Genomic DNA, 12,799 nt, shown 5'->3' on the forward strand with positions numbered 1-12,799 from the left:
CTATCCTCATGATGATTCTGTGACACCACTTCGGCTGTAGGGACACTGTCCAATTATGGTCGGCCACACAACCTGGTCCAGGAGGGATTAAAAAAACTCAGACACAATGAAGGTGTGACACATGAGGACTGGATAGAGACAGATAACCAGAGGGAATGGTAGGCAAAAAAGATTACAATGGGGTGTAGATGTTGGGAGGTAGAGACAGAGACGACATAATGAAAGGAAGTGAATGAAAACATCCCATGCAAAGTGTCTGTCAAAGGACTCGCAGAGGATTCGGTGTGTGCTTGGTGAGAAGAGCCATGGCAGCTTCTTCTGAAGTCAGCACTGAAAAGCAGGGAGATACACACACACACTAACTTTCACAACTCTCACAGCCTCTTTCATAGACAATAGATATGCTCTTACACAAGAGTAGAAATTCACTGCTTGCACACTCACACAGCATGCAGCATGAGTCATGTTCGGTTGAAGTTGCTTCTGCCTCAGCTACATCAACTTTCTGACTTTATGAGTAACAGGCGTTTTACTGTCTTAGGTGACAGCTTGAAGATTGATGGGTAGATATTTCCATGCTTCTTTCAGGCTAAGTTAAGCACACCATCTCCTGACTCCAGCTTCATATTTAATAGACAGACACGAGGGGTGTTATTGATCCCCTCAACTAACTTTTCTAGAAAGAAAATGAAGCGTGTTTACCAGACAATGTTGAATCATTCCCTTAATGACTCACTGCAGAGGAGCAAGGGGGAAAAAAATCAGCTGATTTATATTGACTGACAGGCGAGTGATCTGGGCTGTGTTAAACCCATCAGCTTCAATTCTCCAGTCCTCTTTGGAATTGATTCGAGGCCAGCTGCTAAGGGAGCCGGTGGTCTACTTTCTACAATGAGCCTCATTTCATCCAGACCTTTATTACTCACAGAGGCTTGCTTACCCGTGTTTCCGTACACTTTTAATACCATTGCAGGTGAGATGAGCACAGCTGGAATTGGACTGGGATGATGGAGAGGGAGTTAATATTGATATGAACTGGCATTAGGTGGAGTCACAGTGGTTACTGTGAGCACACACCACACCTAAATCCAAACAAACCAGTGTGATCGTCATAAACTTGAACTGGTTTAGCTTTTGTGGCAAGGTGCATTAGATGTGAGAAATAAGCTTGCTGAGCCATTAGTTTTGGATAAATCAATAGTTTTAGATAAATCCATAAACAATGTCAGCATTAAGTTATTTATTTAAGTATGCACATTAATCAAAGACAAAAAAGATCAGGAAATGTTCTATGGAATGGTTGGATTACATATTGCGTGTGTCACCAAGACATAGTCTCAATTATAGAAATATTTTCTTATGAACTTTTTCATAACAAAAAGTAGAACCAGTGCTCCAAGTTCACGTAAATACACTGCAAAGGCACTGAGCCACTGTGATTAAGCTCAGCATAAAACTATGTAAGGCATGAAGTGGGCTCCACCCTGCCTCAGCTCTAAAAGCGAGAGTGTAACAGGAAGTGCAGAGAAGCCGACACACAAAATAAAAGCACATATTTAGACACCTTCAGGGAAAAAATAGCATTTGGCAACAAAAGCTCACAAAAACACTCCACGACGTCGTTCGGTGCGTGTTCTTATAACTCCATGCCTGTAGACTGGACACAAATGCGCATTAAAAAAAATGCTGTTTTTAAGTGAAGCGTTTCTCTTCGGGCGTCGTGACCGGAAACGCGTTGCTGGGCTGCTAGCTTAACGCTAGTCACCTTTTCTTGATCCCGACCCTCCAGCCAATCAGCGGCTGTCAGGGACACATGAACGCCGATAATATCCGCGGAACAGCCGCTGCAGGCAGGAGGAACAAAGAAAGCCGCTCGCTGTCCGTAAGGCGTCCTTTCACTTAGTCAACACGGACGTATACCGTGTTGGATTGGGTCTGTGTGGGTTTTTGTTTATCTTGTTTTTCTTTCAGTCTTTAGCGTAACTATTACATGTTATTCTACGTGTTAAGTCCGAGCAGTCGTTTTTACTGAGGAAAGAGGAAACTTGGCGTCGTGAGAGGTGGTTTAGTTTTTTTTTTTTTGTTGTTTTTTTTCGTCGGGTCGTCTTTGTCGAAACCCTCCAGCTTCGGATGCGCTTACCGGAGGTCTGTGTGTGGTAAGTTAGTTTTTCTTTTTCTATCAGTCAGAGTCTGTAAAGAACGCTCGTCGCTTTGCATTGCGGGAAGCAGAAAACTCCTCCAACTCAAACTTTGCCTGTTTGATTTCTGAGGCTCGCGAAAGCGACTACACCTTCTTCTCACGAACAGCCCGGAGACGGGAGCGTTCTCCCGAACTCCACTAAATGTTCGGGTCTTTTTTTTCGTGCTCCCCTGCTTGATGACAGACGACACAAAGAACAACTACACTTAAAGGTGTTTTTTGAGTTTTTCTGCATAAGCTTTTTGAGAGCAGGTCGGTCATTGTTATGTTTAAGGCTGACTTGTTGAACAGCTAGGTCTGGTGCTTCAGCTGGCGTATATAGCCTTTGTATACTCATCTAAATGGCTTCGTAGGGAGTCAGCCGTGCCCGGAAGCATTAAGATGACATTGCTGCAACATTAAGTCAATCGACCTGTATTGAGTTTGACTAAAATGTGTCAACACCAAACTATTTTTTTCATTATTCCTTTGCCGTTTTAAAGGATCACGCATTAAACTAGTTTTCCTTGCGCTTATAAGCTGCTTAAAGGCACTTTTTAAGCACAGCTTTCACCACCTGAATGCCTGAGGTCTTGAGATGTTTTCACATGTGCTGCCTGATTGGTTTAATTTCGCTAGTTGGTGAACTTTTTTTCTTTTTCTGAAACGGGCTGCTTTCCATGTGAGCAAACAAGGTAGGTAGCCTAGTGTGTTTCAACCAATAGGAGCTAGGCTGTTTGACTCCATTCAGTGGCCATTTAATCTTATGCCTGCCTGCTATTCAAGGCTAAACGCCTTGCCTGTAACCACACCATCTGCTTTGCCCTCCAGGGTATTGTCAGGCTACTGTCCAGATCAAGTGTTATGGGAGATTTGTGTGGGTGGACCACAGCAGATGGTAAGATGGAGAGCATAGCTGGCTGATGTGGCAGCTAGGCAAACCATTGTGGTGGTTGGTTGGATCGTGTTTTTAGTTGTCAACAGTGTAATAAACAAAAGCCAGAATCTTTCAACAGGCAAGCACTTTCCACAGCTCCATCAGAGGCAGCATTGGACATGGTGTGAATGTTAACTAGCTTCCCATACAGTACAACAGCGAGCTTATCTTCTCCTCATAGAGGGGCCAATGACCCCTGCACTCCACTTCCAGCCATCTGGATTTCGACCCTGTGGCTATCATGACGTCAGCTCACCTCCCTTTGGCCACGGATAAATGTAAACATGGCGTTAGAGGTCAGCAGTTGAGTTCTGATTTATGTTTAATTTATCTTATGGGTCATCTTCAGTCATATAAAAGACACTGGCCAATTAATGCATTAAAAAGCAGGGAAATGATGTTTCTTCAGCTTCTGGATTTTTATGGCTGATTGGAGCCCACTGACTGTGGGGTGTGTGTGATAACAGACCGCCTCTGTGACATAGTTTAACCTGCGTCAGTAGACCTTACTTAATGACCAGTGATGTGGATTTATTTTTAGTGAGTGGGGTCTTTGGATGTGCATCCCCCCCATATAGGAATCTCACCAATTGGTGCTATGAGGTTCACGAAGGCGACATAATTGCTCATCACAAACTAGTTTTATAAGATCTTTATGAACTTTATGATAAACTGATCATAAGGTTACGCCACAGAGATTGTGATAGATACATGAATTCTCCACCTTCAGACTATACTGAATGTGTCTTTGTTCACCAAGGTACCAACTACCGCCATTTATTTATCCACATCTGATGCAAGTCATAGATGCCTTGTGACGTATGCAGAAGTGGTGCGGTAGACCCTTTCTGGATCTTATCTACTGGTTTCCATCAATAATTTGCATATAACAGAAAAACCGTAAATTCTTCAGCGTAGCATTTCTGATATTTCTACAGTCTGAACCACGAGTTACACTTGGACAACTTTCTAAGGTTTGTGTGGATCCAAACATTGAAAGACTGAGCCCTAAAAATGCCAAGATCATTTGGTGCAGCAGTTGGAGTATCCAGTTATCTGATATACAGTTTGAACAGAGCATAAATTCTGCTTTTCTGTCTCCTCCGGCTCTTACAAACCCTGTCCTGCCAATGTCTCTAAAAATGAGACAATCTGCTTTTTTGTTCTGGATGTGGACAGGAAGTATATTAACATTTGTTGCTGTTTTGTTTGTTTTTTAAAAACAGAAGCTCGCTTTGCTGCTAGGATGTTACCATTCAGACACCATTTATAGACCTCCCTTTTTATTTATTTTAAAGTTTTGCACATAAAATGTGGTTTGGACAAATCCTTGTGCTTACTGATACTCATTTACTTCACAGGGATCAAAGTGTACCCTAGTGGACAACTATAAAGCCCCTTTTCCATTAGTACCTACTTGGATCAACTCGGCATGGTTTGCTACGGTTTTCAGGGTTTTCCATTAGGTCATAGTACCTGGTTCTTTCTTAGTACCTGCTTGTCCGGGCTTCCAAGCAATCCGAGCAGGTACTAAAATGTGATGTCTTAAGACTGCATGCCACTGATTGGCCGGTCAGTGGTGTCACTCGATGAATCATGAGAGCGCCTTGTTCACGAAAATTACAACCACCATTTTTTTTTTTTTTTTTTTTTTTTTTTGAAACCCGGCAACAAGGGAAATGGCTACAAAAACAACACTGTGGTCCCTGAGTCTGATGAAAAGCCACAGACCGAGCACCAGGTATGTTCTCGCCTAGACGTCCACCTTTTTTGTAGTGTTGCGGGACTCTCAGAGGCGATGCTATGACGACAACCATGTATGTTAGGTAGTACTGGATTGTAGTGGAAAACTAGTCAATCCAAGTTGAGTTGTAACGCTCCATGGTGAGTCGATCTGAGTAGGTACTAATAGAAAAGGGGCTTTAAATCCACTTGAGTCACTCTGCATCAACAAGTGGAAATCTTCTGTGATGTGACTCTTTGTCAAAAGGGACTCAGCTGGTTGCCAGAAATGTACTGGTTAACCTTGAGTTTAACCAGTGTATTTCTGGTTAACTCAAGGTTTCCATAGGTGATCCTGTGGAGCGATTATTGGTCTCCCACTCCAGCATTTGTCTCCAGATTGCTCCGTGTCTCATGATCCACTTATGGTAGCATACACAGGTTAGCTATCAGCTTTCTGTTCTCCCTGAGGCAGCGGTCCCTTTGTGTAAACATCCTGTGGAGATGGCAGGCATGCAGAGACTGGTGGTTGTCTTTGTGAGATGGGCTCTATGGTCGGTGTCCAACTCATGTCTAATGTTTAAAGACCCTGTGTCCTCGATCACCATCAAGGACACACGCTCAGACTTTTTTTTTGTCTTTTGTGTTATTTTCTTTTTTTAAATTTTATATAATGTTCATGTAATATTAGAACGTTTGTTTTAAATAATTACAATATTCAAGAAAGTAATTGCAATTTCCTGCCGTAAGTGAGCAGTTGTGCTAGTCAGGCAATCATAGATGGCGTCATTATCACAAGCTTATACAGAATGCTAAAATGTGCTTTGATGGTGGTTAAAATATCTGTATGGATCTCCCAAGTAAAATATAAATGTGGGACACGTGACAGAGCCTGGGATGACTGAGAGTAATTCAAACATTGTCAGGAAAGAGCACTGCGCTGAAATAAAAACACAACAGAATGGTGTGTAACCCAATTTTCAAGCAGCACTTGCAATGCTCATAATTTTTTAATAAGTGAAAAAAATGGATTGAAACTGTTAGGAGACACTTTCCCTCCATAGACAAAAATTTAATACTGTCTCTCCGGTACCTGCTGGAGGGATTCCAACAGAATTCCATTTTTATCTGTCCGGTTAATCCCTCCATCCCACGCTCACTTTAACAGAGACTTGCACTCGGTAGTAAAGATGTACACTCAGAGCCCAGGCTGTTTCAGCAGAGCAGGGCTGTAGTCAGTGTGTCTGATGCTGACTCAGTAGAATGTTAATGTTGTGAAATCCCATTAAGAGCAAGCCAGTGCTGAGCAGGGCCCAGCCTGGGCTTTACGGGGTAGCAGGTCATTTTAAAAGGCCAGCAGTGTCCCTGTGTTTGCACTCTTGTAATAGGATCTAATTACTTGAGTGGCTCACAGTAAATTGAACGGCTCTTTTAAATTGCTGCCACTCATGTTTAGTTGCTCTTCAAGGCAGTTAAAATGATTTTTTTTTTTTTTTTTTTTCTTAACAAGTGTTACTGATGGAGGATAACCGTTTTCAGAGAGGCTTTAGTCCAAAGGGTAAATGCTGCATGGATTTGCCCTAAGGCTTTAGCCATTCTTGTTGGCTGGGGTTGGGGGTGGAGAAACAAATCCACCTATTGTTTTTGTTGCCCTGTCCTGATAAGGGTGATTGAACAGCAGGGACTGTATGCAAAGCAGCAACATTTCCCACCAGGTTCAGCTGCGACTACCACTGGCTTTCAGACGGGTCGTTTGTGGCCTTTGTCTGCTATTGAATAGGAAAGGCTAAGCTGCTAAGCGTCCACCCCATCTCTGTCATGACACTGATAGACTGTATTGATGCAAAGCCTCTTCTTTTTCTTTTAAGCAAAAGGCTTCTTTTAATATGCTAAACAACTGAGAAAACCCAGCTCATTGCATTCTTACTTCAGGCACTGTATGTATGACTAGAACATCAGAATACTGCATGCCACCTGGTGGTACCTGGTGCTATTTAGGGTTTGTATTTTTTACCCAGCTCTTCAGGCACACCAAGGATTTTCTCAGCAGAGTGTGTAGAGGGAGAGACAAAATACCAGGGCTGTTTATCTTTCACATCTAAGAAGGATGCGGTATAAAGAGCTCCTCTTGGAGAAAGTTTCCACCCACGTTTCTGTACTTTGCGCAGAAGCTGGGCACAGTATGCATAGAAGTACAAACTCCTATGAATGAAAATTACTCTTGTAGAGCTGCACCCAAATGTTCAGCTACTTGGGATATTTGTTTACTGGTTTTATTTTGGGGATGTCGTGATCATCCTGTAGTCTCTATTTTCCTGTCTTGAAACAGTCTAACGAGCCAAGCTTTCATTAGTTGCAGCTGATTACTTCCAAAAAAAGTATTTATTTTGCTATTAAGCAGTAAGATCTTAAGTTTGCCTGCATGTGTCTTGATCTGTGGATCACTTTCAATAGTTGACTGCAGCTCTTTTGCTAGCACTGTGACTACAGTCTCCTGAAGCATTCAAGCCCCATTTGACTCTCTTTGTCCTTGCAGCCAAAGGGGAACCAGCTGTGGTGTAGGAAGGCTGTAAAATGCCCTGTGAGATGGGCTTTAGGGTCAGAAACGCCCCCAAACTGGGCAACTTATTCCATCCCTCGTTTTTTTTAATTTGAATTGCATTTAAAGTGCTCCCGTCTGTGATCTCTTTTCATAACTGCATGGTTTCCAAATAATCAAGATTCCATTATTGATATAGAGATGCAAAACTACCAGATTTATCTGATTGACCCCACTTACCTGTCTGTAGCAGTATGTGGTCTGTGCTGTCTCTCTTTAACTGCTGCATGCAAAACAGTGTACCCAAACCCCTGGGTCAGCACGAGGCCAGAGTCCACATACACAGCCTCCGTGAATCATCTCACCTCGGATAACGTATTATGCAATAGTGTGTTTGTGTATGTTGGTACAAGAAGTGCAGACGTACACGGCAGCCTGCTGTCAGCTTACCGAAACAGAATTTGAAGGGATAACAGGAGGGTGGTGGATGCATTTTGTCAATATGCTGAAGCAGAGGCATATGATTAACAGAGTGTGAGTAAACCAACTCTAGATGCAATGTTTCACTTTGTCAATAGTCTTGTGGCTTTTTCATTTGAAGCTGTGCACTGACTGTGGTAAATCTTGTGGCAATGGGATAATTGTGTAGCAAAACCTGTATAAATTGTTCTGGAGCAGTCGCCAGCTGTGCTCATTTCATGATAGTGGCCTTTATGTCCTCATATCCATATACTGTAAATACTTATTGTGTTAACAGTCAGTTTCTGAAAGGAAATCATTCCACGTACCACTAAGTTCAGATGAATGTGGTTCAGACTTTCTTTTTGAATAAAGTAAGTCTTTTTAATCCTCATGATTTCTAACCTTGTTTACTACTTTAGTGGTGCTTAGTCAGTGATTTGGACATGATAGATTTTTTTTTGGTTTTTTTTTTGTTTTGTTTTTTTTTTGCCACCTGCAGTTGTTGACTGTGCGTCTCTGCCTCCTCTATGTATTTTCAGTAACTGAAGAGCATGCACTATTGGGTTGAGATCAGGGGGCTTACTTGGGCATTGAAGAATATTGCATTTCTTTGCCTTGAGAAACTCCTGGGTTGCTTTTGCAGTATGTTTCGGCTCATTATCCACCTGAACTGTGAAGCACTGTCCAATCAATTTCGCAGCATCTAAGTCTGAGCAGAGAATATAGTCCCGTACACTTCAGAATTGATCCTGCTGCTTCTATCTGTAGTCACGTCATCAAAAACACTAGTGGTCCGGTTTCACTGGCAGCCATACATGTCCATGCCATAAAATGTCTCCACCCTGTCTGACAGATGATGTGGTGTGCTTCAGATCAATAGCTGTTTCTCCCCTTCTCCATACTTTTCTCTTCCCATCATTCAGGTACAATTTTATTTTGACTATCATTTGTCCAAAGTCTAATCTGGCAGTATTGTTCTTGAGTGAAACCTGCAGTTTCACCCTCGCTATTTCTGTTTATGAAGGTGTTTCTTGACTGTAATAATGATAATAATAACTTGCAGACCTTTCTTTGAAAGCATTTTATATCTTCAAACAGCTATTTGAATATTAAAAAAAAAAAAAATCTAAATAAATAAAAACAATACGAAAAAAACGATAAAACAAAAGGGAATAGTAATATGAACCAGTAAAAACTTTAGGAATAGAATTAAGACCTTAACAATGGTATGCCTGCCCCCTCAAAAGTGCTCTTAACTTGACTAGATGTTGTGAATTATTTTTCTTAACCATGCAAATAATTGTCTTTAGTAGGTGACTTCAAGATTGTATTGTGATATTTCAAGGAAGTTAAATTTGAAAAAAAGAAAAATGAAACATTTTGTCTGATTGCAGCTTGCAGGGAGCAGTATTTATTAATGCAGATAATATGAAGGGAAGATTCCATCCTTTTCCAGTTTTCTACCCAGAATGTTGTATTATCACTTAATAATTTTAAACCCTTCTCCAACACCATGTAATTGCATCAATAATTTACATCCACCACATGCTCGTCCTGTCATATAAGGTGGAGATGCCCAGTCTTCTAGCAATGCTTGGTTGATGAATTTGCTTACTTTTTGGTCTTACAGCAGGCTGCTAGTATATCATTTTTGCTTGGCTTCATAGTTTGGTTTTACTCATTAGTGTGTTTCTATTTTTTACGGGGAACAATTTTCTTACCTGTTCTGAAAAGGGTTGTTTTGAAAGACATGCAATCACTAGTAACCATTCCACTTTCATAATACTGAATTTAGCTCTCTTTATAGTCATTGACTGATGGGCAGCTTTCGCTCTCTGACATGTTTGGGCTGCTAGAGAATGTAAACGACTGGTGTCGCTTTAGCATTGATATAGTGAGATGATACTTGTGGCATTAAAAATTTGTAATGGCTGTGTTGGTCAAAGCATTCATTCCTCAGAATGTACCACATTGCTGATTTGGCTTCTCCTAAAGTTTTTGCTACATTTCTCCGATAGGTTTATTTTGGTTTTTCATTCAAATAACTGACTCCTTTACTTGCATCCAAAAGTCTTTGGACCTCATTAAAGACTTTTAGTGAAAAACTTTTGCCATTGAAGGTTTTTGTCATGGAACAATGAGAGAACGAGCCATGAAACTACCTGTCAGTCAGTTGTTGCATTTGTTTTGAGCCTCTGAAAATGGGGCACTATTTATATAAATAGATTTAAATTGGTGCTGCAATGCCTTGTTTTAATTGAAGGAGTTTAACCAAGTCTGAAAGTCTGCATTTTAGATCCACTGGTGGTATACAGAGGTAAAACCGTTTGTATCTAACCGCATGCTTTGGGATGTTCCCAATATGACATCACCATTTAGTTTTAGGTCCTCATTGGAGGCTTCAACTTTAGCTTTTTGACACTCTCTGTTTTGGAAGTTTAGAATCAGAAGTGAGTGTTTTTTAACATGGGTTACCAGGAGTTTTCCTACATGTGAAAGGGAAAATCATGTTTAAAATATTAAGCTTAAAATCCACTTTTGTTAATCAATTGTCTTAAAACAAACAAAACAAAACAGGGTAATAAATGTATACATCTGTCATAAGAAGGTAACATGGACTTATTGCTTCAAAGATATGCTATCAACAGTGCTTACAGAGTTTATTGAGCTCCCAAAAGTCTATTTTTATCCAGGAATTTTAACTCTCACCAAAACGTTGTTTCTTATCTTATTTTGTTGATGGGACTTGCACATACACATGCCTCCACCTGTATTTGCAACCGTCCCAAGAGCCTAACCATTGTTTAGCCGTAGTTCACTGACATGAATAATTGAGCTGTGCTCCTACATCTATGCCCTAGGGATCCTGTTGTTCTACTGATGTTCAACATCTTTGTAGCCTGCTGTATTGCTCTGCAAGATGTCAGCATCCTTTGTTCACAGCAGTTGGTCCATCTAAAGAACCCTATTAATCTTTCCGCTTTCTCTACAATTTTCTTGAGTAGTTTAAGGTTTAGTAGGTCAGGTGTCCTGTTTAAATGCAAATAGGAATAGCATTTGCCACCTTTAAAATATAATCTTTGTTTTAAAAAATTTAGCCCGTAGATTTATTGCACTATTGATTATCTACATGTTCAGATAAGGTAAGCTTTAGCTTTTTGTAGTGAGTTCTCTTGAGTTTGGGACAGATGAGTGTCTTTGAGGCTGAGTGTTTCTGGGACGCTGGGAGAGGAAATTGCTTAGATCAAAGTGACACAAAAAGGAGAAGACAGTTTTCACACCCCTGTCTTTTTTTCTTCTTCTTCCCCTTTCTTCCAAATTTTGTTTTGCATTTTTAATTGGACGTCAGTCAAGTCCTTGAGCAAAAAACCCATTAATTATCCAAGTAAATTCAGTCCGTGTTTGACTGTAGCTAATGACTTATTTTCTCCAGGGTAGATGAGGCCACAAGCTCTCAACTATAGCAGATTGAGCTTATTTAACTGCTCAAAGTGACATGGCACTTTTGATCTGCTAACATGCCTTCCAGTTAAGCTCAGTGTCATCACAACCATCCCATGGCCTACATGCAGAGTTTGTCAAGTCAGTTTTGAGCATAGCTCGTTATGCTATTAAAATGTGCTTTTAACTACCTTCCCCCCCCCTCTTGTAGCAGGAGAAGGGCATCAAGGAATCTGAACACGACTCACAAGTAGAGCAGGGCGATATGACCAAAAATATTTATCACAATATACATTTGAAAATTTGCGATAATGATATAATTGACACTAGACAAAATACTTTACAACTCCACAACTTTATTAGTGCAAAAGACCCCATCAATGCATTTTCACTTAAACAAGCAATTGTTTTTTATGTGCATTAAAGTTATATAAAAATGTAGCAGTGCAAATTCCTTGCTGACAGTTTAACCAAAAGGCATTTCCAGTGGAAATTGGCCGACATATCCTCAGCATAACCATGTATAATATCCACAAAACTTAAAAAGAGGTTATACACACACACAATGCGGTAATATTATGTTGAAGCACAGTACGTAACACTTCGCGAGGCGCCTGCCTACGATAGCCGTAATGCTCCGACAATCCATCAAGCGGTGCGGGTTCGTAGCTTAGCAAAGTCGTACTGAAACATCTGACAGATTTTCGAGCGCCGTGTACCACATAAAATCGTTTCGAGGTCAGTAAACACAACCAGAATTCATACATAAGGCACACGGGATTATAAGGGGCACTGACGATTTTCAGAAAAATCAAAGGATTGATTTTAAGTGTGCCGTATTTTCCAAACAACACGGTAATAACGACGGCCCGCTAGCATGCGCTACCAAAAATAGTGCTTTGTTGTGTATCTGACGGACGAAAGCTAAACCAGTTCCACACCACTGAAGTTGCAGCATTTTTACAAACCAATTCTGGTTCATCCGTTTCATTTAACGATCCACTTTCGCTCTTCTCATTCTGCGTCGCCGCCATGTGCGTATGTAAACATAGGCACTGCGCATGCGCGTTTTACCCACATTCTATCGCGATATTTCATTTTCCTATCGTTGCCCAAAATTACACCGGTATTACTGTGAACGGTATGATATAGCCCAGCCCTACTCACAAGATCACTTATCTTTAAATTCTAAAATGAATGAATAAAAGTGGTCTTGAGCAATCGTTCTCCAAGCTTTCTGAAGGAGTTTCAGAGTTTTTCTTTGGATATTAGCTGCTTTTTCACTCACTTTCAGTCCAGTCAATGTACCTGATCATTTTTCAGAGGTTTCTTTTGTTTGGTAAGCTACCTACCAAATCTATGAATCGAGCAGTAAACCAGTACCTCATTCCAGGAATGAAAACGAATTTTAAATTGTATCTTTAGGCACCTTATTACATCAGCCTGTTGTAAAAACATGCTATTTGTTCCCATTGTGGTTCTATCTACAAAAAACAAAATGTCAGCGATGATGTAGTTT

General features: G+C 40.8%; 1 protein-coding gene across 2 annotated transcripts in view; it reads left to right on the forward strand.

Annotated features, from left to right (window-relative positions):
* The first annotated feature begins 1,784 nt into the window (after window positions 1-1,784).
* LOC100700324 (SPRY domain-containing SOCS box protein 4) overlaps window positions 1,785-12,799 on the forward strand; it is a 42,909-nt gene continuing 31,894 nt past the window's right edge. For both annotated transcript variants that reach the window (XM_005461708.4, XM_019367719.2), the window contains exon 1: window positions 1,785-2,156. The gene's annotated coding sequence lies outside the window, so the exon portion shown is untranslated. The remainder of the gene's footprint in view (window positions 2,157-12,799) is intronic.

Source organism: Oreochromis niloticus, linkage group LG14 (genome assembly GCF_001858045.2).
Source record: "Oreochromis niloticus isolate F11D_XX linkage group LG14, O_niloticus_UMD_NMBU, whole genome shotgun sequence".
NCBI classification, from domain to species: domain Eukaryota; kingdom Metazoa; phylum Chordata; class Actinopteri; order Cichliformes; family Cichlidae; genus Oreochromis; species Oreochromis niloticus.